The following is a 24,076-nucleotide window of genomic DNA, read 5'->3' on the forward strand; positions in this document are numbered from 1 at the left end:
ATCTCTACAAAATCAGATGGAGGTTGAGGACTGGCTTTTGTGAAAGGCCTGGCAATGTGAAAGCAATTTCTGATAAAACCAGGACATCTGTTCATCCCTGTTGAAAGCTGGTCATCTCTATGGAGCTATGTAGTACATGCAAAACAAATCAGGTCTAATAAAGGATTCCACAGTTAAGATCATTTCAGTGTGGTATTAGTCTAGCTTTTTCTCAAGATATTCAGTTTGATATAGAGGATAGCTTTCCTGCCTAATACAATCAAATCAAATCATTTATCTTTCAAAGATGATTTGCAGATTCCATCTCTACAAGGTACTAAAAATATAGGGCAGAGAGTTAAAAACTCCATAGGACTCAAGTTTCTACCTATCAATGCATAGCAGCACAAGATGGCAGGTGACTAGCAAACACTTCGTTTCTTCTTTTTCCCACGGAATAAAATATAGGTCACATTCTACTAAAATAACAAGTACCATTAGGGTGAAAACCTAGGTATAACAAAAGTATTTTGAAATACTTGAAAATGCCCCACCTGTTTCTCAATTCAACACAACAATCTTTTGTGCAACATAATGAGTAGAATGAATTTTAAAACAAAAGAATCAGACTCCCTGAAGCATAACAATTTTTTAAAACTTTCATTTTTAAGGAAATATCTTAAATATTCTAAAATAGGCTGTCATACTTGGAAAAAAGGATTTTTTTTCTTTATGGAAATAATCCTCAATTTTATTGAGGAATAATTTATATTCAGTAGACTTTATCAGGATGTTTAAAATATATATATTTAATATAACTAACGTATTTAGACACCAAACTAAAATAAAGGGGTTCCTAAGGCCTACCTAGTAGTAAGAGCTAGAATGTTTATTAAACATTAAGAAGCCAACTAAGGGGCGCCTGGGTGGCGCAGTCAGTTAAGCGTCCGACTTCAGCCAGGTCACGATCTCGCGGTCCGTGAATTCGAGCCCCGCGTCGGGCTCTGGGCTGATGGCTCAGAGCCTGGAGCCTGTTTCCGATTCTGTGTCTCCCTCTCTCTCTGCCCCTCCCCCGTTCATGCTCTGTCTCTCTCTGTCCCAAAAATAAATAAACGTTGAAAAAAAAATTAAAAAAAAAAAAAAGAAGCCAACTATTATGCCTTTGAGGTCAGCCAATATTCAAAGCAACATAGAAGTTCCATCCATTTCTTCAAAGGTTCCTTCTATAATCAGAAATCTAAAAAGATCATTAAGATAAACTAAGTAGAAAAGACTGAAGAATGGAAGGAAGCGGGGCTTAGGCATTACTAGGTTCTAGAATCGATAAAGTCAGCCTTCTGAAGCTCTGTTTGTTCAGTCTTTCACACACAGTTGGAGTTATCATCTCATCTCCAGAGAACAAAAAATTACTCCCCTCCTTAGGTTATCTCCAAAGATTAAACTAACATTGGAGGAGAACTCTCTTTTGAAAGGAAAAAATTTCATCTGTAACCAGAAGATCTCAAATTCCAAGCACCAACTTTATATACACCATAAAAATGAATAGTAGCTAAGATCAAAAAATTTTCTTTTCTAGGAAAATTCAGTTTAAACAACACCACCACCACCATACACACACACACACACACACACACACACACACACACACACACACGGAAAACAAAATAATGAAAAACTCTACCTAAAAGTGATTTGATAGCTGAGTTATACCTACAACAGAATGAGCTGTTTTATGTTTTAGTTGCAGGGTTGTAGGGTCATAGAGGGGATGAGACAATTTAGGTCAACGCATCAAAGTTCAATACTCAGGCCCTTACACCTTTCTGTAATAAAAACAACAGGCAACTCCCAACATCTTCCCCATATCCTCTTCCTGATCACCTTACAAATGGACTCATGTTCCAAAACTCATTTGCACATGTGTTGTTTGGAACATGGAACATTTTCCCATAGGGAACAAAGTTATAGTGAGATGAAGAATACCTAGGTAAACCCCAAAACCTCAGTTGATCTACAATCTTAGAAAACTTAGTTACCCTTTATAATTTTGTTTCTGAAGGAAAAGATGTTAAAATTTCTAGTCAGGAATACCATTAAGTAACAAAATAATTCCTCTACCCCTGTCTATTCTCCAGCCCAGCTACCACACAGCACAGACTAGTCTCCTGTTCTCAAAAAAAGAGAAGGACTTCCAGGAGGTAGATAATGCTTCAACCATGCCTCAGGGTAGCAGTTTAACAAAAAGGAAGTGCATATGTGTATGTTTCTGTGTACTTTGGGGTGGGGGTCTGGTAGGAAGTTTTAGGAATACCATCTTCTTCAGGTAAGAATAGCTTCAGTTCCCAGAGGGCACGAGATCCTATTTGTTTTTGTTTTTTAGTTTTTTTTAAGTTTATTTATTTTTGAGACAGAGACAGAGCACGAGGGGGGAAGGGGCAGAGAGAGGGGGAGACACAGAATCCAAAGCAGGCTCCAGGATCTGAGCTGTCAGCACAGAGCCCGATGTGGGGTTTGAATTCACAAACTGTGAGATCATGACCTGAGCTGAAGTCAGATGCTTAACTGACTGTGCCATCCAGGTGCCCCAATTTCTTTTTTTTAACGTTTATTTATTTTTGAGAGAGAGAGAGTGTGCAAGTGGGGGAGGAGCAGAGAAAGGGGGAGAGGATCCGAAGCGGGGTCTGCACTGACAGCAGAGGGCTGGTGTGGGGCTTGAATTCACAAACTGTGAGATCATGACCTGAGCTGAAGTCGTCAGACGCTTAACCATCTGAGCCACCCAGGCGCCCCAGCAAACCTAAGCTTTTAAGTTAAATTAAAAAAACAAAGTTTTACTATACTTACTGAAATGTCAGAATGAAATTACACTATTTGAGTTGAGTGGACAAAGTATTGTTTTTAAAAAATTACTTTTCTGTTACCATCTCTGTAGGAAGATAGGTTTAAGACTAAATCTAGTGTTATCTTTAATGGAACTACTGGTGATTATCTACCATCTACTCAAAGAATGTGAAATTCACTTTGAGTCAGATTAAAAATCTGTCCTAATGCATATTTTAAAGGAAGTCCAGGGGCACCTGGGTGGCTCAGTTGGCTAAGCATCCGATTCTTGATTTTAGCTCTGGTCATGATCTCACGGTTCATGGGATAGAACCCCACGTTGGGCCTGCACCGACAGTGTGGAGCCTGCATGGGAGTCTCTCTCTGCCCCTCCCCCGCATTCTCCCATTCTCTCTCTAAAAATAAATAAACATTAAAAAAAAAAACTTAAAAAAAAAAAGAACAAAGAAGTCCATGAAAATTCTCACCTGACTTCTCTGAAAAAAAATGTAATGATCCAAATAAAATGTCCAATAATTACAACAATGTGGTATATGCAGAGACAAACTGATCTCTGGAACAGGAGAGAGAAGCAATGGATCTGAACAGATATAAGAACTTAGAATATATGATAAGCATGTGCTTTATCAGTAGAGAAAGAAGGAGCTGATGGGAAATGGTGGATTTTTTTCTTTTGATAATTGGCCAGATATTTGGAACTGATTTAGGTTAAAATTGTTAATACATGTAAAACATTTAGCTCAGTGCTTGGCACATGGTGAGTGACCACTAATATACTATTTTCAGGAAAACAAAGCTACAATTCCCACCTCACTTCTTACAGAGAAATAGGTTCCAGATGGATGGAGAAACTTTATGCAAAAAAAAAAACAAAAACAAAAACCAAACCCAGAACCACACAACATTCTAAAAGAAAATACAAATGAAAATTTTATAATCTCTCAGTAGAGATGGTTTTTCTAAGCATGTCTTAATAACCAGATCAGAGAAGAAAAAGCTGTTAGACAACATAAAAATTTAACATTTTGTACTGCAAAAAATACTATACAAAGTTGAAAGCCAAGAAGAGAAAAAACTGGGAGGAAATTATTTGTAATATGCAAGACAGAAAGATCTTTGGGAAAACTCAAACAGCTATATAGAAAAACAGGCTAATTATATACAAGGGCAAATCACAGGGGCTCTTGGGTGGCTCAGTCTGTTAGGCATCTGACTCTTGGTTTTGGCTCAGGTAATGATCTCATGGTTTGTGGGATTGAGGCCTATGTTGGGATTTATGCTGACAGCACAGAGCCTGTTTGGGATTCTCTCTCCTCTCTCTGCCCTTCCCCCCCCCCCCAAATAAATAAACGTTAAAAAAAAAAAAGGCAAATCACAAAGAAACAAAGTGGCCAATAAACATGTGAAGCACTATCTAACCTTGCTGGAAATCAAAGAAATACAAATATGAGAGACTAGCAAAGATATGAAGGTTACCAACGCTCAGTTATGGAAGATGTGGGGAAATGGCCATCCCCTTCATGAACTAGTTTTTGTTAGGCATGTTGACTGGGGGGGTCTTTTGGGAGGGTGGTTTGGCACTATCTATGCAGAGAGCTCAGCAACTCCACTTGTAGAACTTACATTAAGAGGATGGTACAGTAAATGCAAAAAACACACTCAGACTAAGAATCTGCACCACACTGTTGTCTATAAAAGAGAAAAACTGGAAACAACTTAAGTATCTTTTTTTTTTTTTTTTAGAGAGAGAGAGAGAGAGAGAGAGAGAGAGAGAATGAGAATGCATGCAAGCAAGCAGGGGAGAGTCAGAGGGAGAGACAGAGACTCTCCAGCAGGCTCATGACCAGCACAGAGCCTGACATGGGCTTGATCCCATGACCCTGTGATCATGGCCTGAGCCAAAATCAAGAGTCCAACGCTTAACCAACTCAGCCACCCAGGTGTCCCCAAGTTAAATATCCATGAATAGATATTAGTGGATTAACTAAATTGTGCTGGGGCTATCCAATGGAATACAGACCTTTAAAATGTTGAAGTAGATTGATATTTATTGAGTTCCTGGGGGAAAATAAGTCCCTCTTGAGTCCCCAGGTAACAAGATCAGACTAGAGGTTTCACAAGATCAGACTAGAGGTTTCTAAGTCAGTCCACATTTTATAAATTTAGATCATCTATCTCTTCTCCATATGTGCCCACCTCTACCACCTGTGTTAATGGAGGGCTGGTTGTTTGTTTATATTAGGGGCTTGTAGCCTAAGTCCATGGACCTCTTGAAATGTATGCAAAATTTTATGTTTATGTGTATTTTACTGGGAAGAGAGTCAATGGTTGCATTAGAGTCTCAAAAGGTCCCCTAATCCCCAAATGGTTAAGAATCTCTGGCAAATATAGTTTAATGGGGTATCTTGTCTAATTTTGCCTTAAAAGCATATGTGATTATACAGCCCATTCATTTACCAGTCAACAAATATTCACTAAGTTTTATCCTGATTGGTAGCCCAATTACTGGAAAATTTTGGAATAAATTTCTTTACTCACTTTGGAAGTGTATTTATTTTTATTTATTTTATTTTAGAGAGAGAGAGAGTATGCATGAACAGGGGAGGGGGGAGAGGGGGAGGGAGAGGAGGAGGGAGAGAGACAAATATACAGAGAGAATCCTAAACAGACTCTATGCTCAACACAGAGCCTGATGCAGGGCTCGATCCCAAGACCCTGGAATTATGACCTGAGCTGAAATCAACAGTCAGACACTCAACTGACTGAGCTAGCTACTCCAGTCGCCCCAGAAGTGTTTTTAAATACACAGATGTACACAACCTCAAAAAGCCCTCTGTGGGAATGCAAGCTGGTGCAGCCACTCTGGAAAACAGTATGGAGGTTCCTCAAAAAATTAAAAATAGAACTACCCTACAACCCAGCAATTGCACTACTAGGCATTTATCCAAGGGATACAGGTGTGCTGTTTCAAAGGGGTACATGCACCTCAATGTTTACAGCAGCACTATCAACGATAGCCAAAGTGTGGAAAGAGCCCAAATGTCCATTGATGGATGAATGGATAAAGAAGATGTGGTATATATACATACAATGGAGTATTACTCAGCAATCAAAAGGAATGAAATCTTGCCATTTGCAACTACACGGATGGAACTGGAGGGTACTATGCTAAGTGACATTAGTCTGAGAAAGACAAATATCCTATGACTTCACTCATGAGGACTTTAAGATACAAAACAGATGAACATAAGGGAAGGGAAGTAAAAATAATATAAAAACAGGGAAGGGGACAAAACATAAGAGACTTACATATAGAGAACAAACGGGGTTGCTAGAGGGGTTGTGGGAGGGGGGATGGGCTAAATGGGTAAGAGGCATTAAGGAATCTGCTCCTGAAATCATTGTTGCACCATATGCTAACTTGGATGTAAATTAAAAAATAAATTATTGATTTAAAAAAAAGCCCTCTGGCAGCTAAGAGACAAAAAGCAGATTACAGAGTTTCAAACAAAATTATAATGTTAACTTCTGAAGGAAGTAATTTTTCTACAGACTTTTGAATCTTACATATATTTGAACTCCATTAAAGAGGTAACCGTAAGACTTACAGACTTGGAAAAGAAGTCTTTGTGAGGATAACCAAGTTCTCAAAATCAGATAAAGACTAGAACACAATCAAGTATCTAGTTCTAAATGAAGAAAGCAATGAATCATTTTGTATATTAATATTCAAATATATTCTACAATTTACTGATCCCATATTATAAAATATATATGCTAAATTTGAGGCCCTAAATTTATAGGATTTTCAAAATATCTCATGATTTGGTAAAAGTGATTCAGGTACATAAAAGAAGAAAGAGAATTATTCTAACTGGTCATAATAATATCACAGTGATAAAACAGATTACAGAGAAAATCAGCAATGACAAATGAACTGAAGCCAAAGGAAAACATAGTTTTGGGTTAAATAAGATTGATCACATTTTCAGGAGGCAGAGGAGGTAAGAATAAGCAAAAAGGAACCATAATATCAACAGGATCTATTTATGAAGGCATATTGAGCAATATGTTTATTTAATACACAAAAATATTTATTTGTCTTTATACATTTGAACTAACTACTTATGGATTTAGGTTTAAAACGCACTAAAAAGTACTATATGATTTCTTTTATGTTTTAGTTTTCTCAAAACTGACTTAAAGTTCTGTCACAGCAAGTTCCATTATGATAAATTACAAGGCACAATCCAGATGAAGTAAGATTTTTACCAAGTTGTATTATACATAAAGTAAGTAAGTTGGGGGCACCTGGCTGGCTCAGTTGGTAGAGTGTGCAACTCTTGAAATTGAGGTTGTGAGTTCAAGCCCCACGTTGGATGTAGAGATTACTTAAAAAAATTTTTTTTAATTAAAAAAATTAAAAAATAAGTAGGTCATCTTCTAGGCTTATTATATATAAGCCTAGAATATATATATACATATATATGTATGTATATGTGTGTGTATGTATATATATTATACATATATATGTATATATATGTATATGTATATGAATATATACATATATATGTATATATGTATAATATATATACATATACACACACATATACATACATATATATGTATAATATATATACATATACACATACATACCTATTGTATATACATACATATATGTACATATATGTATACATAGTCTTAAAAATCATATATAATCTTTAAAAATCATATATATGTGCATATATATGTACATATACAATCATATAGAACCTTAAAAATTATATATATGTACATATATATAATTTTTTAAGATTGTAATATTATTTGCTGCAAAAGTGCTAAGACCTAAATACTTGTGCTCCAGAATTCTCCTAAAACATCAAGTTGTAACTTATTTTCATCTTTCTTCTTTAAACTTCTTAAAATGTTAAAATGCTTTTAAACACTAAATTTAATTACAAAGAAACTACTTAATGTGAATTTAATTAAGGCAGAACACAAGTCTCTTGTATTAGCAATGACATATACCCAAGAGAAAGTATCTTTCACTAGAGATTTCCTTTACCAGATACTCCCAAATGAACACATAATAAACATTTAGAGAAGTCATTAAGCATGACTAATGGAATTACAAGGACAAAAATCCATAAACCTAGCAATCTTTGTAGGTATCATCATGACAGAAAAAGCAGCACAAAAGCAAATACAGAAAATATACTGAAATAATACAATGTTTAGGGTCACCAGAACTTAAAATAAACTAGACCTAAATTTTTTTTTTCAAATGTTGAAAAAAAACAAACACATCTTCAATATGAAATGAGTAGTAACTTAGTAGAGCTCATACACAGGTAAAGCAATATAATCTCTTTATCACATTTATAAAACAATATAATTCACCATCAGCTTATATATAAAAATATGGACCATTCCAAAGTATAGGAAATAACTCAGTCCTCAAGTCAAATTATTTTAACTCTGAAAACATTAAATGTAATTAGAATGATTTTAATACAGTTCTTCAACAAAAGATGTCATAAACCATACCAAATAAGTATACTATGCCAAATATTTAACACAAACATCACAAACTACGTATTTTCTGCTCCTAAAAAGGAAATACTAACTGAAAATAAAACAAGTTTCTCATTCTAAATCAACACACAAAATTCATTTTAAAAATAACTTTTTCCCCTAGCTTTATTGAGATATAACTGACATAAAACATCATGTAAGTTTAAGGTACACAATGTAATAATGTGATACACATATATATTGCAAAATGATTGTCAAAATAAGGTTGGTTAACCGATCCAACACCTCACATAGTTACAACTTGTATATGTGTGCCTGTGTGGTAAGAACTTTTAAAATCTCTCTTAGCAACTTTAAGATACACAATACAGTTAACTACAGCCATCATGCTGTACATTACATACTCAGAACTTACTCATCTTATAACTGGAAGTTTGTACCCTTTGGCCACTTTCACATAGTCCTCTGCCCCCTGCCTCTGGCAACCACCCATCTGCTTTTTTTTTTTTTTTATGAGTTTGATATTTTTAGATTCCACACATCAGGGAGAACATACAGCATTTGTCTTTGTCTGACTTATTTCACTTAGCGTAATGTTCTCTAGATTCATTCATGTTGTCATGAATGGCAATGAAAGATTTCCTTCTTTTTTTGTGGCCAAATAATATTCCATTATACATATTTCTCTCATATTTTCTTTACCATTCATTAAAACTAACATTTTTTCTTGACTACAAAGTATTCCCTGTTCATTATTGTTTATTACAGAAAAACGGGAAGATACTAGAAACCACACATACACACACTCAGAATCCTAGAACCCAGAATAATTTTTTAACGCCTACACTTTTTTCCAAGTACAACTTGTATGCGATTGTTTTGCAATTTGACTTTTCATTTAGTAATATATTGTAAACTTTACCTAAGTCATTAAATATTGTTGTATAACATGACTTGAAATAGCTAAATAGTATTTCATTATATAAGATATCCTTCAATTTAGTTAATTAATCCTCTAATGCTGAACACTGTAGTTGTTTCCAATTTGTTGTTATTTTCAATAACACTATGAGGAACATCCTTATATAGTAATCTTTGTACATATTTCAGATTATGTTATCTAAATGGAACTGTTAGGTCAAAGGATATGTACACTTTTAAGGCTTTCAATACATGTATATATATCAAACTGCTCTTCAAAAAAAGCACCAATTTACATCTGACCAACGAATATGAAGGTACCAGTTTCTCCACATTCCCAAGCAACATGGCTTTTATTTCTTCGATATTTTAGTTTTGTAAATCTGTTAACTGGAAAAGTCATGTCATTGTTTTTATTTGCATTTCTTGATCTCTAGTGCAGAACATAATTCTATATGAACATTGACCATTTGTATCTCTTTCTTTTTTCATTTTCTCTTTGGGAGATCATCTTTTTTCTTATTTTTGTTTATAGTATTTAAAAAAAATTTATTTTTGAAAGAGAGACAGACAGACAGACAGAGTGTGAGCTGGGGAGGGGCAGAGTGAGAGGGAGACAAAATTCCAAAGCAGGCTCCAGGCTCTGAGCTGTCAGCACAGAGCTCAATGTGGGGCTCGAACTCACGAACCATGAGATGGTGACCTGAGCTGAAGTCGGACGCTCAACCGACTGAACCAACCAGGCATCCCAACTTTTTTTCTTACTTTTGGTATATAGTCTTTATATATAATAATATTAACTCATAACCTTTTGTCATATATGTTTACAGTGTTTTTCTTATTTTGTCATTTATCTTTGGCTTCTGGCATTTTTTTTCATATAAGAAAGTTTTTAATATCTATGCACTTATGTATTTTTTTCCTTTCATGAGTTATTCCATAAAAGCCACAAGGTTGGTATCTCTTATGTTTGCCTTTTTCAAATTTACCAATAGAACAGGAACATAATGCTAAGTTCTTTTCAAACTAGATCTCTCACATTTGGGTAATAAAAATTCAAAACCATAAATTTTGACAATGTCACATTTCTAGGACAAAATTTAAAATGTGTGCTTAAGGTAATAACTTACTTAAGGACCCATTCCTTTCAAATTATGTGCTCTGCTCTGGTATTGCAAAATCAAGAAATCATGCTTCATCACCAACTCAGCGTGTAAGTTGTAGCCATGTCACTCAGGAAGCCAAATATTTTCTATTTTGTTTTAATACCTTCAACAGTTAAGGAGGAAGGTAAATCTATACACATGACAATGAATTTAGTGTTTTAACTTGGTATTTAAACTCGTTACAAGATAAACTCATCCTTAAAATATGCTTAGGATATATATGTTTCAGGGTTTCCATATATCATTACAAAATGGAAACAGTAACAACAACACGAAAAGAAGGAATATGTGCGTTGCATCTCTAGGTATTAGACCTTCCATACCTTTTGGAATAAGGCTCTATTATGTCCAATTTTCACTATAATTCTCCCTCACTTTCTACCAGAAACAGATCATAAATTGTGAAAACATAAATCCACAAGGTGGATCGTCTCATTTTATAAAGAGCTGTATAATGCTGTAGGATCTCTAGTTTGCTATTTTTCTCAAGCCTAAAAGATTACCAATATATTTTAGATACATGAAGCAAAACAAAAACATAGAATTAACACTATTTCTGAGAGAATGGTTTACCTAGTTCAAACTACAAATGACTGTATTATAGAATGATGTATTACAAACCTGATAAATTCTAATTTTTAGTACTTTAACAGATTCAGGGCTCAACAGTTTCTATTTATAAATGGTACAATGACATTTGTGAATGTAGCTTATTTAAAACATTTTCCCCAGGTTGAATTTTTAAGTCCCATTCTTCATAAAAACATAACGATCTGCACAGGTTACAGGCTCTGAATTTTAGACAACACAAAATAGTTTTTTCACAAACTTTCTAATTTACTCTCACCTAAAGGCTGGAAAACCCCACTGAAGGTTTTTAAAAACTCACCAGACATAGAGAAAAAAAAACTGCTTTAATTGTAGGATCTCACTGACACAAACATAAGGAAATTCTGAGTTATAGATACTTCACATTAAGCTTTTTCCACTGACATTGTAACTTCTGTCAACATTCAAAGAAAATTCAACCCTGGTCAAAGGTGACAGTTTGACAATCCTGGAAGACAACATCCTCTGTTTATTTGAACAAGTTTATACTCTCTGCTCAGGGAATTGAAGTTTTTCTCCTCCCTGACTTGACCTCTCAAATTCAAATCAGCACACTTTAGGGTAATAAATTTGGGCCCCCAAATTTAACTTTACAATCTACCTCCAAGGAAAAATGCTGAGACCATCACATATAAAATGGAATACATTTCTGAGACTAGTTTCCAATGGCTCTAAAACACAGAATAATTGCTTTGGTTGCCTTAAAAATTAACTTCCCAAATTAAAACTCTTTAGTCCTTCTATCTCAGAAATCACAATTAGTAACTCTAAAAAGCTTCAATGAAACAGGAAGAGGGCTGCAAACCCCTTCAAAATAAAGTTGTAAATAAAATGAGCTGGATACTTGCATTTTCAGTCAACAAACACATGTTACATGCTAAACTGGCGTAAATGATCCTTTTGTTTGTAATGAGAGGCCAAGGAGATAGCTTACAGCTCTTCTCCCATGATGTATATGGTAATGTTAGTGGAAGAACAACAAAGGAAATGTATAGTTAGAATTAAGACCTTCTCTGTTTTTACATAATTTCCACTAGGATTATATACATTAGTTGGAAAAATACTTACAATTACCTTCATAAACTTTAGAAATTTCTAAATACATGTAATTTTTTTTCTATTAAAAACAAACAAGACTCCATTTGGGAACACAAATAAAGAAACAGAAGTCTCAAAGAAACCAAATGTCCTTTTGCAGTGCAGTGGTCAGGAACACAGTCTCTGCAATCAGCTTGGTCTGGGTCTGGATCCAGCTCTGCCATTATTACTAGCAATGTGACCTTGGACAAGTTACTCAACTTCTCTGTTGCCACTTCATCTTTCATCTGAAAATAATACCCACCCTCTGAAGATCATGAGTTAAAACATGGCAAGAGCTTATAATAGTCTCTGCTTGGCACACTGTAAATGGACAATGTTAGGTATCATTTTTATTATCTTTCTACTTTTAAGTTTTAGACCTAATTTGAAGTACTTTTTAACTAATTTTCTGATCACTTTTTTTTTTTCCAACGTTTTTATTTATTTTTGGGACAGAGAGAGACAGAGCATGAACGGGGGAGGGGCAGAGAGAGAGGGAGACACAGAATGGGAAACAGGCTGCAGGCTCTGAGCCATCAGCCCAGAGCCCGACACGGGGCTCGAACTCCCGGACCGCGAGATCGTGACCTGGCTGAAGTCGGACGCTTAACCGACTGCGCCACCCAGGCGCCCCTCTGATCACTTTTTGAAAGAGGGCATAATTATTATATAGATAACTAGTACATCTTCCCAGATGAGCCCATGGTAGGTAGAGCTATAGCCCACAGTGGTAAATAGTTGTTTTTAATACAAACCATGGATGTGGCTGTTATTAGTAACTCTGGCTTGATCTCCCATATGCAGAAAAAAATCCCTACAAGGGGAAAACAAGCAGTATTAGAAAATACTTGGGTTTGTCCTACACCATCGCAGGGTAAAGCCAAATTCACTTTACTAGCCTGATGGGCATTGAAAATATTAGTCATCGGAGCGCCTGGGTGGCTCAGTTGGTTAAACATCCGACTTTGGCTCAGGTCATGATCTCATGGTTCATGAGTTCGAGCCCTGTGTGGGGGGCTCTGTGCTGAGAGCTCAGAGCTTAGAGTCTGCTTTGGAATTTGTGTCTCCCTCTCTCTCTGCCTCTCTCTCTCTCTCTCTCTACCTCTCTCTCTCTCTCTCTCTCTCTCTCTCTCTGCCTCTCTCTCTCTGCCTCTCTCTCTCTCAAAAATAAATAAAACATAAAAAGAAGGAAAAAAAAGAAAATATTAGTCATCAAATTAATCCCAACAAATAACAATAATTGATTGGCTCATTGATGTATTTCCCCTTGTCTTCCCCAACCTTTCTCTAACTAGTCAGAAAGGAAAGTTTTCATATTTTCTGAGAATCTCATTACTGCTCTCAAACCATACTCTATATCTTAGTAGAATTTAAAAAATGAGTCAGCACAAGCACCTCAAAAAACTAGCAGTGCATAGAATGTGGAGATATTTCTCTTCATAACAGAAATCTGTAAAACATTTTTTAAAAAAAAGAGTTAGAGTGCCAAAAGCAATGGAAGAATAAATGGAGGGTGAGTGTCGGAATAGATCTTGCAAGCTAGCTTCCAAAAGATAAATGTTATGAATCAATATATGTATTTTTCATCTTAAAAGTATTATAATACATGGGAAATAGATGTAATTGTTACAAATAAATCCAGGGAAGAAAATACCCAGTGTGTGACAAATTATTACTCTCCTTTACTGAATATGGGGGGGGGGGGGAGGAGTGGGAGGTCAAGACACTCTGTATTAAACTTGACTACAAAGTGCACTATGCATAACTGTGCAACATGCTAATGCAGTACTGCCTTCAGTAATGTGATCCAAAATAAAATTTAGGAGAGATAAACTGTCCCTAAACTGCAAACATGTTTGAATCCCAATTTAATTAGGAGTCTATTTAGTCATTTATACTTCTTAGAATAAAGTTAGTTGAGGGTCAGGAAAAGGCCACTTGCTTTAATCACTGGAACAATACTATATGTACTTCTTTCAAGGATGTACTTCTCAAGGCTCCACATAACTTGTATTCCAACATTTATATTAAAGGTGACATACTGTGTAAAAATTATCTGGGAGGGTCAAGGAAGAGTTTTATGGCTGAGGGTGATTTCTCCTAAGTTCTACTACCATACCCTAAATTTGTCCTAATTCTTATTTAAATTCTCCATGACATTCTGTACGACTTAAGTTGGTCAGAAAAGCTGCTATAGTCACTAGTTAATAGGCGGGTTCTATATTACATAAGCCCAAGGCAACCCCTCTTTAAAACTCTGACCTTCAAGACTCCACAGAACACATTTCAACTCTTAGTACTATACATTATGTAGGTACCTGGAAGGAAACGGATAGCTACAGCCCCATTTTTCTGTTCGTTGCACCTTTGTTGTAGTAAGAGCCCTTCAGTTGGGAAAAGATTCAGGAATGTCCTGCCTTCCCAACTGGGTATTTAGTCTGAGTTCGGTAAGGGAGTCATAAAGCAGTACAATGGACAAAGATAACCACATGACATCTGATGCTTTATATGTTTAAAATAAAAATGTGACACTACAAGAAAGTCAATATGTGGACCTAATTTTGAAAATACAAACAGGAAGCACCCCCACCCCAATATTACCATTAAAAAAAAAAAAAAAAAAAGGAAACCAAACCTCAAAGATACCTTCCAAGGAAGTCATGGGTGTGACCAAAACTAACAAAAGTAATAAACGTCATCTAAAACCCTGAAAACACCAAAAGTGAGGGTATTTAACCACCTAAAAATCTAACTCCTGTAAAGTACTCCTCTCTTTGATCAGTAAAAATAGCATAGATTTACATACATAAAGTCTTCTCCAAACTGGCTTAAGTGTTTCAGTAACAGGATCATCATAAGAAGAAAACATCCGATGTCAATATTCTACTTAAAATAAAGACAGAATTATTAAAAATGAATATAATTTTTTTAAAAAGTTTTTACCACTGTGATACTCATGACTTAAACGTACAGAAAACTGTCTGATCAATGGAAACTAGATTGTTAAATCTGACTTTCTTATTCCCAGAAATAAGCATAAAACTGTTGTGTTTCCAACATTGCAGGGGAAAAAATACTTCTGATTTTAGAACATTTCTATTAACAAAGCCAAGACTTAAAGAATTTTTTTTTCTCCTTTAACCACTACACAAAATTGGGGACAGTGACACTTGAGAGCTAACTTTTCAAGATAATTTTTATTAAGTTCTGGAGTCAAAGTATTCTGCCACTTTATTATGAACTCAGTAACCTGGAACTATCAAATTAACTTGTTAAAAGAATGAGTTTCAAATACTCAAAACAAGTTAATAAAAACTGGAAGTTTTTTGCTTCCTTTTTTTGTAGGAATAATGCGGTAATCTACTACACTCTAATAGAAGGGGAAAAAATGTCTCACTTGGCAGGTAGCACATCCAGAGATCTGTGAATACTTTTATGAGATACATACATGTTTACAGGGCAGTAGTAAGATTCCTTTGATTCTACCTTCAACCTGCAATCTAATCTTGCATGTGCTATTTACCTATTTAGAACATATTCCTTTTACAAGACTGCTTCTATCACCTACCTACATAAAAACAAGCCAAATGAACCACCACACGCACGTTCATAAATATAAACCTAACACAAATCACAAATAACTTGAAAACCAACACCAACATAACTTGAAAAACTTGACATAAGTACCAAAAGAGCAATAATGACACCCTTTGCTAGTCTTGATGTGGTTTTTGTATATGTAAAGAACATTTTAAAAAATCAATCGAGAGCAAGCAAATGAAGATGAAATGAGAAGTTGGGGCACAATAGGAAGTGCTGACCAAAATATTTATGTTGTAACACTTCAAACAATGATAGCACTTCCCCCCTCCCCCCCCACCACCTTCTATCACATATATCACGGAGTACCCATTGAAGAAATACATCCACCTTAAATTTCTTAATACAATCCATATTAATATCCTGTTGGCAAAAACATGAATGCTGAAAAGGCCAGGACTAGGGAGAAGGTGGGATAATTTATTGAGTTGGATATACAGCAAAGATTTTATGTAGTTCAGCTCCAAGTTATGCAATAACCAAACTGCTAGTGATAGAAATCAACTTTTTTTTTTTTTTTTTTTGCTTCTGAGGTTTTGCTTTTTTGAAAAAAGATCTCTCCATTCCTTCCCTGTATCTCAACCAGGTGCTTGAAATTTTCATCTTCCAAAGGCTACGGAACAGAAGCAATCTACTAGATGACGCTTACCTGACCAAAGGTGTGGTGGTGTTTTAATTGAACGTGACAGACATCACAGACTGTCTCATGGTAAATTTTTCTTAAAATTGGCAGCCCCTTCTCCCATTTATACTATCAATTCTAACAACTGTAATCTTCCATGAGATGGAAATTGGTACCAAAACAAATAAAAAACCCAAAGCCTTGATATAAAGTCAGTCAATAGGATTCCACCATGTGAAATGATCAGAACTGATCCAGTGTTCACGGTGTTACGACATAAAATTAGAAAAATGTGAAAGGTACACAAAATAAAATACATTGTTTTCTAACAGCCATTAAATATAAACAATACAATATAAACAAATGAACCATAACAGAAGAATGTTGAAGAAAGAGGCAAAATTATATTATCTTCATCGAACAATAACAGAATTATTTGAGGTAATATACACAACAGCTGAAAGCTTATTATGGCCCAGGCAGCTATCCAACCACTTTGGAAACCTAAGATATCAGTGGATGAGAAACATCATTTGAAGACTGAGAAAATGACATAAAGCTCAGTTTAATAATTTGGTGACACACGGCCCTTTCAAGGGGCATTTCCCAAGGACATTCCAGAGACAATTAATGGAACTGTATTTCGGCAAAAATCCACTACTCCACAGGGTTTGAGGCAGAGCACTGATCTAAGAGTCCTCAGACCGACATTTCAGTCCCAGGACGACTGAACGGCTGCGTGAACCGAGCAGATCACCTTCTCCATCTACCAGGGGCCTCAGTTTCCTCATTTGTACAATAAAAGAGAGCGCCATCATTGCCAGGGTCCTTTCCAGCTCTTAACATTCCATGACCCACTTTCAGTACTATCTGTTTGATATAAAGGTCTGACAAGAGCATGGGGGACAAGAAGAAAAAGAACTGGGCATGGTTCTCCAGGAAAGAGAGGATCGCTATCTCTTTTTGCCTTTAACATTCTTGTGGTTTTCACTAATCTCATCTTCCTAAAAGCTGACACTTGTTTTTCTTCCTCGCCTTTTCCATCACTGCTGGCTACAAGTGTTTGCAAACGCCTCTTGCTCCACACAAGTTCTTTCCTCTTTGATCAGCGTGACCATCTTGCCAGATTCCTTCAGCCTCAGACCAGCTTTTGTGACACCACGACTCCCCTTCCGACTCTCCATATCTACCCCGACACCAGGCGCACTTTTTTACTCTTTAGCCCTGGCTAGCAAAAAAAAAAAAAAAAAAAAAAAAAAAGGGCACGCCACATCCCACCGCCACACGCACCAGCCCGGGCCTTGGCGGGTCCTGATGTGGGATCCCGCACCCCAGAGCCGTATGGAAACACTCGTATTTGTTGTCTTGACTCCTTATAAGGCACTGTTCCTCGAGGCTAGGCGAACACCTCCCACCCCACCGGGCACCCCCCGAGCTCATCCCACCCCCGGGAGTCGCAGATCCTTCTTTCGAAAAAGGAGAAAAAGCAAGGGGACGCCAGCGGCTACTTGGCACTGCAACCCGGAGGTGTGAGGTGGCCCACAGCAGCCCCCTCCGCTGGCGGGGGTCGGCGCCGGGGCCCTTCACACGCCCACCCCGACACACGCGCCCGCACGGTCCCCACACTCCACACCCTCGGCCCGCCACCGCCGCGGCACGACGCCCCTCGCGCGCCCCCAGAGCCCTCGCCCCCTGAGCCCCCCGCCCCCGGCGCGCAGTCACCGAGGCCGCCTCCCGGCCCGCGGAGCGATGGCGGCGGCACGGCCCTGCCGGGCGTCTGGGCGGCCGGGGCGCGGGGCCCCGCCCGGGCGGGCTCCCCGGCCTCGCTCTCCGGCCCCGAGCCCGGGAGTCGCCCCGCAGCTCCTACCTCGCTCGGCCCCTCGGGCGCCAGCCGCCGCCGCCGCCCGCCCGCTCGCTCGCTCCCTCCCTCGGCCGGGCCGCCGCGCGTAGTCGCCTGCGCAGGGTCCCCGCCCGGGGTGACGGCTCCAGCCGCCGAGTCTCCTCACGCCGGGACCCGCGGGGGCGCGCGCGCCGCTCGCGCACCGAGGCCCGAGCGCGCCCCGCGCCGGCGCGCGCCGCTTCCTGGTTCCGCCCGGCGCGCGATCGCGAGCCCCGTGGTCCCTCGCACCGGGTCCGCGGCCGCCCTGGAAGGACCCGGAACCCCTCGGCGCGCCGGGCTGGGAGCGGAGGGGTTGGTGGGGGGGGGGGGGGGGGGAGGCGCTGGCGCCACGCGCAGCCCCTTGTCGCTCAGACGGGTGGCGTCCCCTCTCGGCTCCCGAGCCGGGTCCCCCGGGGCCACGAGCACATGCTGCTTTGTTTGGGTCGACTCGACCACCACGAGCAGGGCTCGGGCCAGACTGTTGTGGTCGCGTTGATTGGCACCCCCCTCCGCGGCCCGCCACCCGCCCTTCCCCCGGGCTGAGGCCCACGTTCCGGGTCCTATCCCTCCCAGGCCCAGGTCAGAAGTCCACCGCTGCCCCATCAATAATTATCCCGGGTTTGCTCCCTGGAGGGCGTTTCAGCCAGAACTGCCGCTTACCATCCGGGCGGAAAGCCTGAATGGACACAGCGGGAGTTTACACTCGCCCAAGTCAACTGGATCGGTCCACTGTTCCAGAGTGAATGGGGGAGGGGGGGGGCGGGGGGAAGGGGCGTCTGACACCATCTCCTTCCCTGGGGACTTTTGCTCGCTCCCGCCAGTTAGAGCTTTGGGGAGGGACTGGCTGCGTTATCAAGAGAAGGAAGAATAAACACCATCACCTTTCTAAGATCCAGGGAAAGGGGTCTCTGAGAGCCTTTTCCATGTAATGGGGAGGGGGTGTGGTATCTGAGAAGGCAGCCTGAGTCACCCACTCTCCTCTGGCTACATCTCTGGAGCTGGCCAACCGTTTCCCTGGCAACCCGCCAAGGGCCAGCACCAAAGCAAGGCATGTCAGATCTCCAGAAACCTAGCTGCAGGGGCAGAAGGAGAAGGACTCCATACATACACCCGGAGCTTCCCTTCCCTACAGTCTGCAAATCTTCATGTCCAGAGATGACCAAGATCTGCAAGGCCCCAAGTTCTCCCATAATCCTCCTTTGGCAGCTCTTCCCAGCAGCCTTCCCTTCCCCTCCAGAATAACACCAGCCACAAAGATCTTTGTGTCTGTAGCTGATCACAAAGTCCTTCTCCCCCACCCAGGCAACTGCTTCTATCCCACACTCTGGGCCAACACCTGGCACAGTGCTTTGCCCAGAGTTGGTGCAGGGCATTTGGAGGCTGGAGCAGGAGGACAGGCTGGAGCAGGAAGCTGGATGGAAGCACCAGCACTGAGCATTCTGGCACCTCTCTGGCAGTCACTGTGCAAGATGTTTCAACACTTGAGCACACTGCATTTCTCTCGAAAGTTTTTGCACCTGCACGCGTGCTGTTTCTCTGCCTGGAATGTACCTCCTGCCTTCGGTGACAGTTGGTCCAGGCAGTGAGAACCTCTCTCCCCCTGTTTCCCTGATGTTCATGCCCCTATTATGGCACGTCTAGTGTTGAAGGACAATCTCTTGTTTATATGTCTCTCTACCCCTGCCAGCACACGATATCCCATGTACCTTTAAATCCACCCCCTGCCCAGCGCAGAGCAGACACCCAATAAACATTTGAAGAACAAACCCTCCACTCTAGGAATAGAAATGGAAACCAGGAGGACTGTGTAGTAATTAAGAGCAAAGAATCTAAAAGCAGACGTGCTGTCAACTCCTCGAGCTGTGTGATCTTAAGCAAGTTTTTGGCCTCAATTTCCTCATTGTAATGTGGTAATAGTAATAGGACTTACCTTGTAGCATTGTTGTAGGAATTAAGTGAGGTAATATGTGTATAGGGCTTCAAATGCCTTAAAGCACTATACAGCTGTTAACTACTATTACCGTTTTCAGTAAAGGCTAAGATTTACACCTCTCTTCCTAGGACTGGTCAGGTCTAGGACTGGATCCAGCTGCCTTGACAGATAGCCGCAGGGTGCCCTGGAGGGTGGGGCAGGTACACCTCTTTATTCCTTCGTCTCATAACCCATCTCTGACTGACCACTATGCACAAAGCTAGATCTGGCTGGCTGTGTGCACAGACACAAAGGACAGAACGTTCTGAGTGACTACCTCAGCAAAACAAGAACATTGTCAACCTGAGAGGAAGGAAGGTCTAACACCTACCTCTCCCTACTTGCCAATCCGGATGAGGTGAGAGGTTCTTCTCTTGGGCCTCAGGGACATAGTCCCCTACGTGGAGGAGACACCAGACTGAGACGTAACACAGAAGGAGTCCTAGAAAGAAAGAAACTGAACAGGAAGCTAGGATCCAGAAAGCCCTACAGAGAGCCCATATAGAAAGTTCTCAGAGACATACCCAGAGATGTAGTGACATCCACTGGAGAGAGAGTTGGTCATCTCTTAGCCAACCCTGTCCTGACCCGGGAGAGAACGACGCTTGGGGAGAGCCTGGAAGTCTGGTGGGTAGCCCTTGTCCATATGTCCAGCCTACTCTCAACCGGGGACTGACTTCAGCCTCCTTCCCTTGCTCTGGAGGACAAGCATGTGGCTACCACAGAAAACAGCTCCCTACTTCACACCTCCCTCAGCCCAGCCTGCCCCCAGGGAGAACGTAGGCCATTTTCTGGAAACATCATTGAAACCACAGCCACAACCCCCTCTAGTTAGAGACCCATGCTCGTGTGGTTTCCTTCTCCAGAATGCTCTGAACCCTGGGAATCAGGCTGTCCCTGGGGAACCACCAGCCACACAGAAGGAAGGACCCTTGTGGGAACTTTTCTTTCATAGGGGCATGACTCCTCCTTATTAAGTCAATACAGGCATTGGACATTCAACGGACAGGAAGGCAGATCTCCAGGGCCTTAGAATGGAGATTTGTCACAGCCAGTGGTTCAGGAGAGGCTTTGTCAATGCCAGGGCTTACCTCTGCCAGAGCGTGGGCGGTGAAAGGAGCTGAGTTTTTCAGTTAGATCTGCTTCCAAATCCCAGCTCTGCCAACTTACCAGCTGTGTGACCTTAGTCAAAGTACTTGACTTCTCTGAGGGCCTCATTTTCCCTCCTGTGTGAGTCATGAGAAGTAAAGTATAATAGACATTTGCAAATGCATAGAATCTTTCTGGGATGCATACAAGACTGGAGTAATAGTGGTTGTTCCTGCAGAGGGGATCTAGGGGACAGGAAAGGAGAAAGACTAATTCTTCACCGTTTTGAATCGTCTGAGTTTTATATCATGCGCTATACTACCTATTAAAATATTAGGAAGGGGCCCCTGGCTGGCTCAGTTGGAAAAGCATGCAACTCTTGATCTCGGGGTCATGAGTTCAAGCCCCATATTGGGTGTAGAGATTACCTAAATAAATAAAACTTAAAGAAATAACTAAAACATTAGGAAAATGAACTTTCTTTTAGTGAAGAAAGTGGAGTGGCAATGTTTGTGAAAGTAACTAAGCGTCATGGCTGGCTTGCAGAAAAGGCATTTGATAAATGTTTCTCGTTCCTTCCTTCAGCCCAACCCCAGCCAGCTTGCTGGGCCAGGAGGGCCTGGGACGGGGGTGAGGTGAGGGTGGGGAGATGGGATGTGAGCAATGGAGGCGCAGGTGCTTAGACTCGCCTGGGGATTCACACTTACTCTCTGTCTTGCCCTTGTGCACCTCACTTACCTGGGCTCCCTTCCAGCCAGAACTAAAGGGGTGGCTGGCTCTCTGGAAAGCTGAAGGGGCTCCCACCTGGCTTCTGGGACAGGGTCAGCCTTCCCTCTCCACCCAGAGCTCCAGGGCAATGCTGCATTATCCGGAGATGGCAGGGCTGACACAGAGGAGAGAAGAGAGTGTCACCCCAGGCAATATCTTGCTGGCTCGATGGGTAGGATTAAGAACTCAAGGGGCGCCTGGGTGGCTCAGTCGGTTAGGCGGCCGACTTCGGCTCAGGTCACGATCTCATGGTTCGTGGGTTTGAGCCCCGCATCGGGCTCTGTGCTGACAGCTCGGAGCCGGGGGCTTTCTTCGGATTCTGTGTCTCTCTGCCCCTCCCTGCTCATCTTCTGCCTCTCTCTCTCTCTCTCAAAAATAAATAAACTTAAAAAAAAAAAAAAAAAAAAGAAAAGAACTCAAAAGTCAGCCCAGCACCAGACAAGGATAAGGCGGAGGCTGCTGCTACCATGGGCAGGAAAGCAGGTCAAGTGGGACTAGAGCTGGCAGAGGCCAGGATGAGAGAGGAGAGAGCCTTCTGGGTGCTGTGGGTCAGGATGTGTGAAAGGGAAACAGGGAACCAGGTCCAAAGCCTTTGCATTTTTCTCTACACCACACTGACCCCATGAAAAGGGGGGAGGATGTTACCAGATGGCCAAGGGAGGATGGCATTCCAGGTAGGTGGAATGGTGGGGGGGGGGGGGGCATAGCTTGGAGTGAGAGAGGCCAGTGCACTAGGGGACTGCATGACTGGAGCAGGAGTAAAGGGAAGGCCCATGCGTAGGGTGGATTTCAGCACCAAAAGAAGAGCAGGCCAGTAGCCAGCGAGGCAGGGATGGAGCATTGGCCTGGACATCATTTGGGAGCCAATTTTGGAGGCTGGGAGCAGGGGAGTCAGCAGTGAAGATGTGGGTGGGCTTGTGACATAATACACCAGGGAACAATGAGAACCAGGGACAGGGAGAAAGGAAGCCCCTCTAGTCATAACTAAGGAAAGTGGCCAAGTGGTGGGGGTAGCAGGGAAGGAGTCCTCTCCCGAACGTCCCTCCGAGGGCTTGAGGTCGGCTACTGGGCTGGCTAAGGCACAGGAGATTTCTTGTTGGCCCGGAAGGAGGAGAAATGAGGTGAGTGAGAAGAGAGACCTGGTGGTCTTCGTGGAACAGGATGGGAGCCAGATTCCAGCCAGGGCTCTGTTCAAGACAGCTGGCAGCCCTGCTAGGGGACCCAGCTCTGTGCCCGCCTCTCCTCTCTCCACCCCCCAGGCTCCAGGACCCTTCTGTGTAGTGAGAAGGAACAGCAAAGGCTGGGCTCCATCCTGTTCTCCCGACTGGGGAGGAAATGTGTGCTAAGTACAGACGTCGCACCCCCTCTTCTCCTTGTCCCACAGGTGGCTCTCCCTGGGCAGGTGGCCCCGGCAGCTGGACAGGCTCTCCCTCCCACCCACCCAGTGAGTCCTGAACCCCTCCCGCCCCTATTCTCAGAAACAGAGCAGAGTCGCTGTGCCTCAGGCAGAATGGCCTTGTGTTCTCTGGTAACTTCACTGTAAACTGACTTCCCTGAAGAGGGGTAGAGGACAAGGGACAGAGGCAGGAAGGGCAGACAGGCTTCACCCAGGACCCAGCAACTCCTTCCTCTCCCCCAGATTCACACAGAATTACTTACCCTCGGTCCTGCTGTGTCTCCAGGGATGAGAATGGGAACAGCTGGGGACAGCATTTCTACAGGGAGGTACCAGGATATGGAGACGGGAGAGGCAGGGACAGTGGTCTTAGGGGTGCTGTATATGCTGAGTGTGGGCCTGTGCCCTCCCCCCTTTCCAGGAGCTTTGGGGGCGGGGCTGGAGAGAAAGCAGACAATCCCAGCAGAGGCAAGGTGGGGGTGGGGGTGGGGGCGGTGGGAGAAGCCGGAGGTTTAAGCCCAAGGCTTCAGCTCTCCTTCTGCCGGCACAGAGATACTTCCTGGAATGCCTCCAGCTTTCTTGGGAAGGCTCTTCACCCCCACCCTGCCTCCCCTCT

At 41.5% G+C, this 24,076-nt stretch overlaps 1 protein-coding gene across 3 annotated transcripts in view; it reads right to left on the minus strand.

Moving 5' to 3' along the window:
• STAT5B (signal transducer and activator of transcription 5B) overlaps positions 1 to 23,871 on the minus strand; it is a 70,090-nt gene extending 46,219 nt beyond the window's left edge. Inside the window, exons 1-4 of one of the 3 annotated variants that reach the window (XM_053212127.1) lie at positions 23,724 to 23,871; positions 22,035 to 22,179; positions 21,299 to 21,541; positions 20,539 to 20,649 (exon numbers count right to left, since the gene is read on the minus strand). The gene's annotated coding sequence lies outside the window, so the exon portion shown is untranslated. Of the gene's footprint in view, positions 1 to 18,223; positions 18,380 to 20,538; positions 21,542 to 22,034; positions 22,180 to 23,723 lie in introns of those variants that run through there. The other 2 variants (XM_053212126.1, XM_027049006.2) reach the window with 2 other exon arrangements.
• Positions 23,872 to 24,076: the final 205 nt, after the last annotated feature.

This window comes from Acinonyx jubatus, chromosome E1, assembly GCF_027475565.1.
Source record: "Acinonyx jubatus isolate Ajub_Pintada_27869175 chromosome E1, VMU_Ajub_asm_v1.0, whole genome shotgun sequence".
In the NCBI taxonomy this organism is placed as follows: Eukaryota; Metazoa; Chordata; class Mammalia; order Carnivora; family Felidae; genus Acinonyx; species Acinonyx jubatus.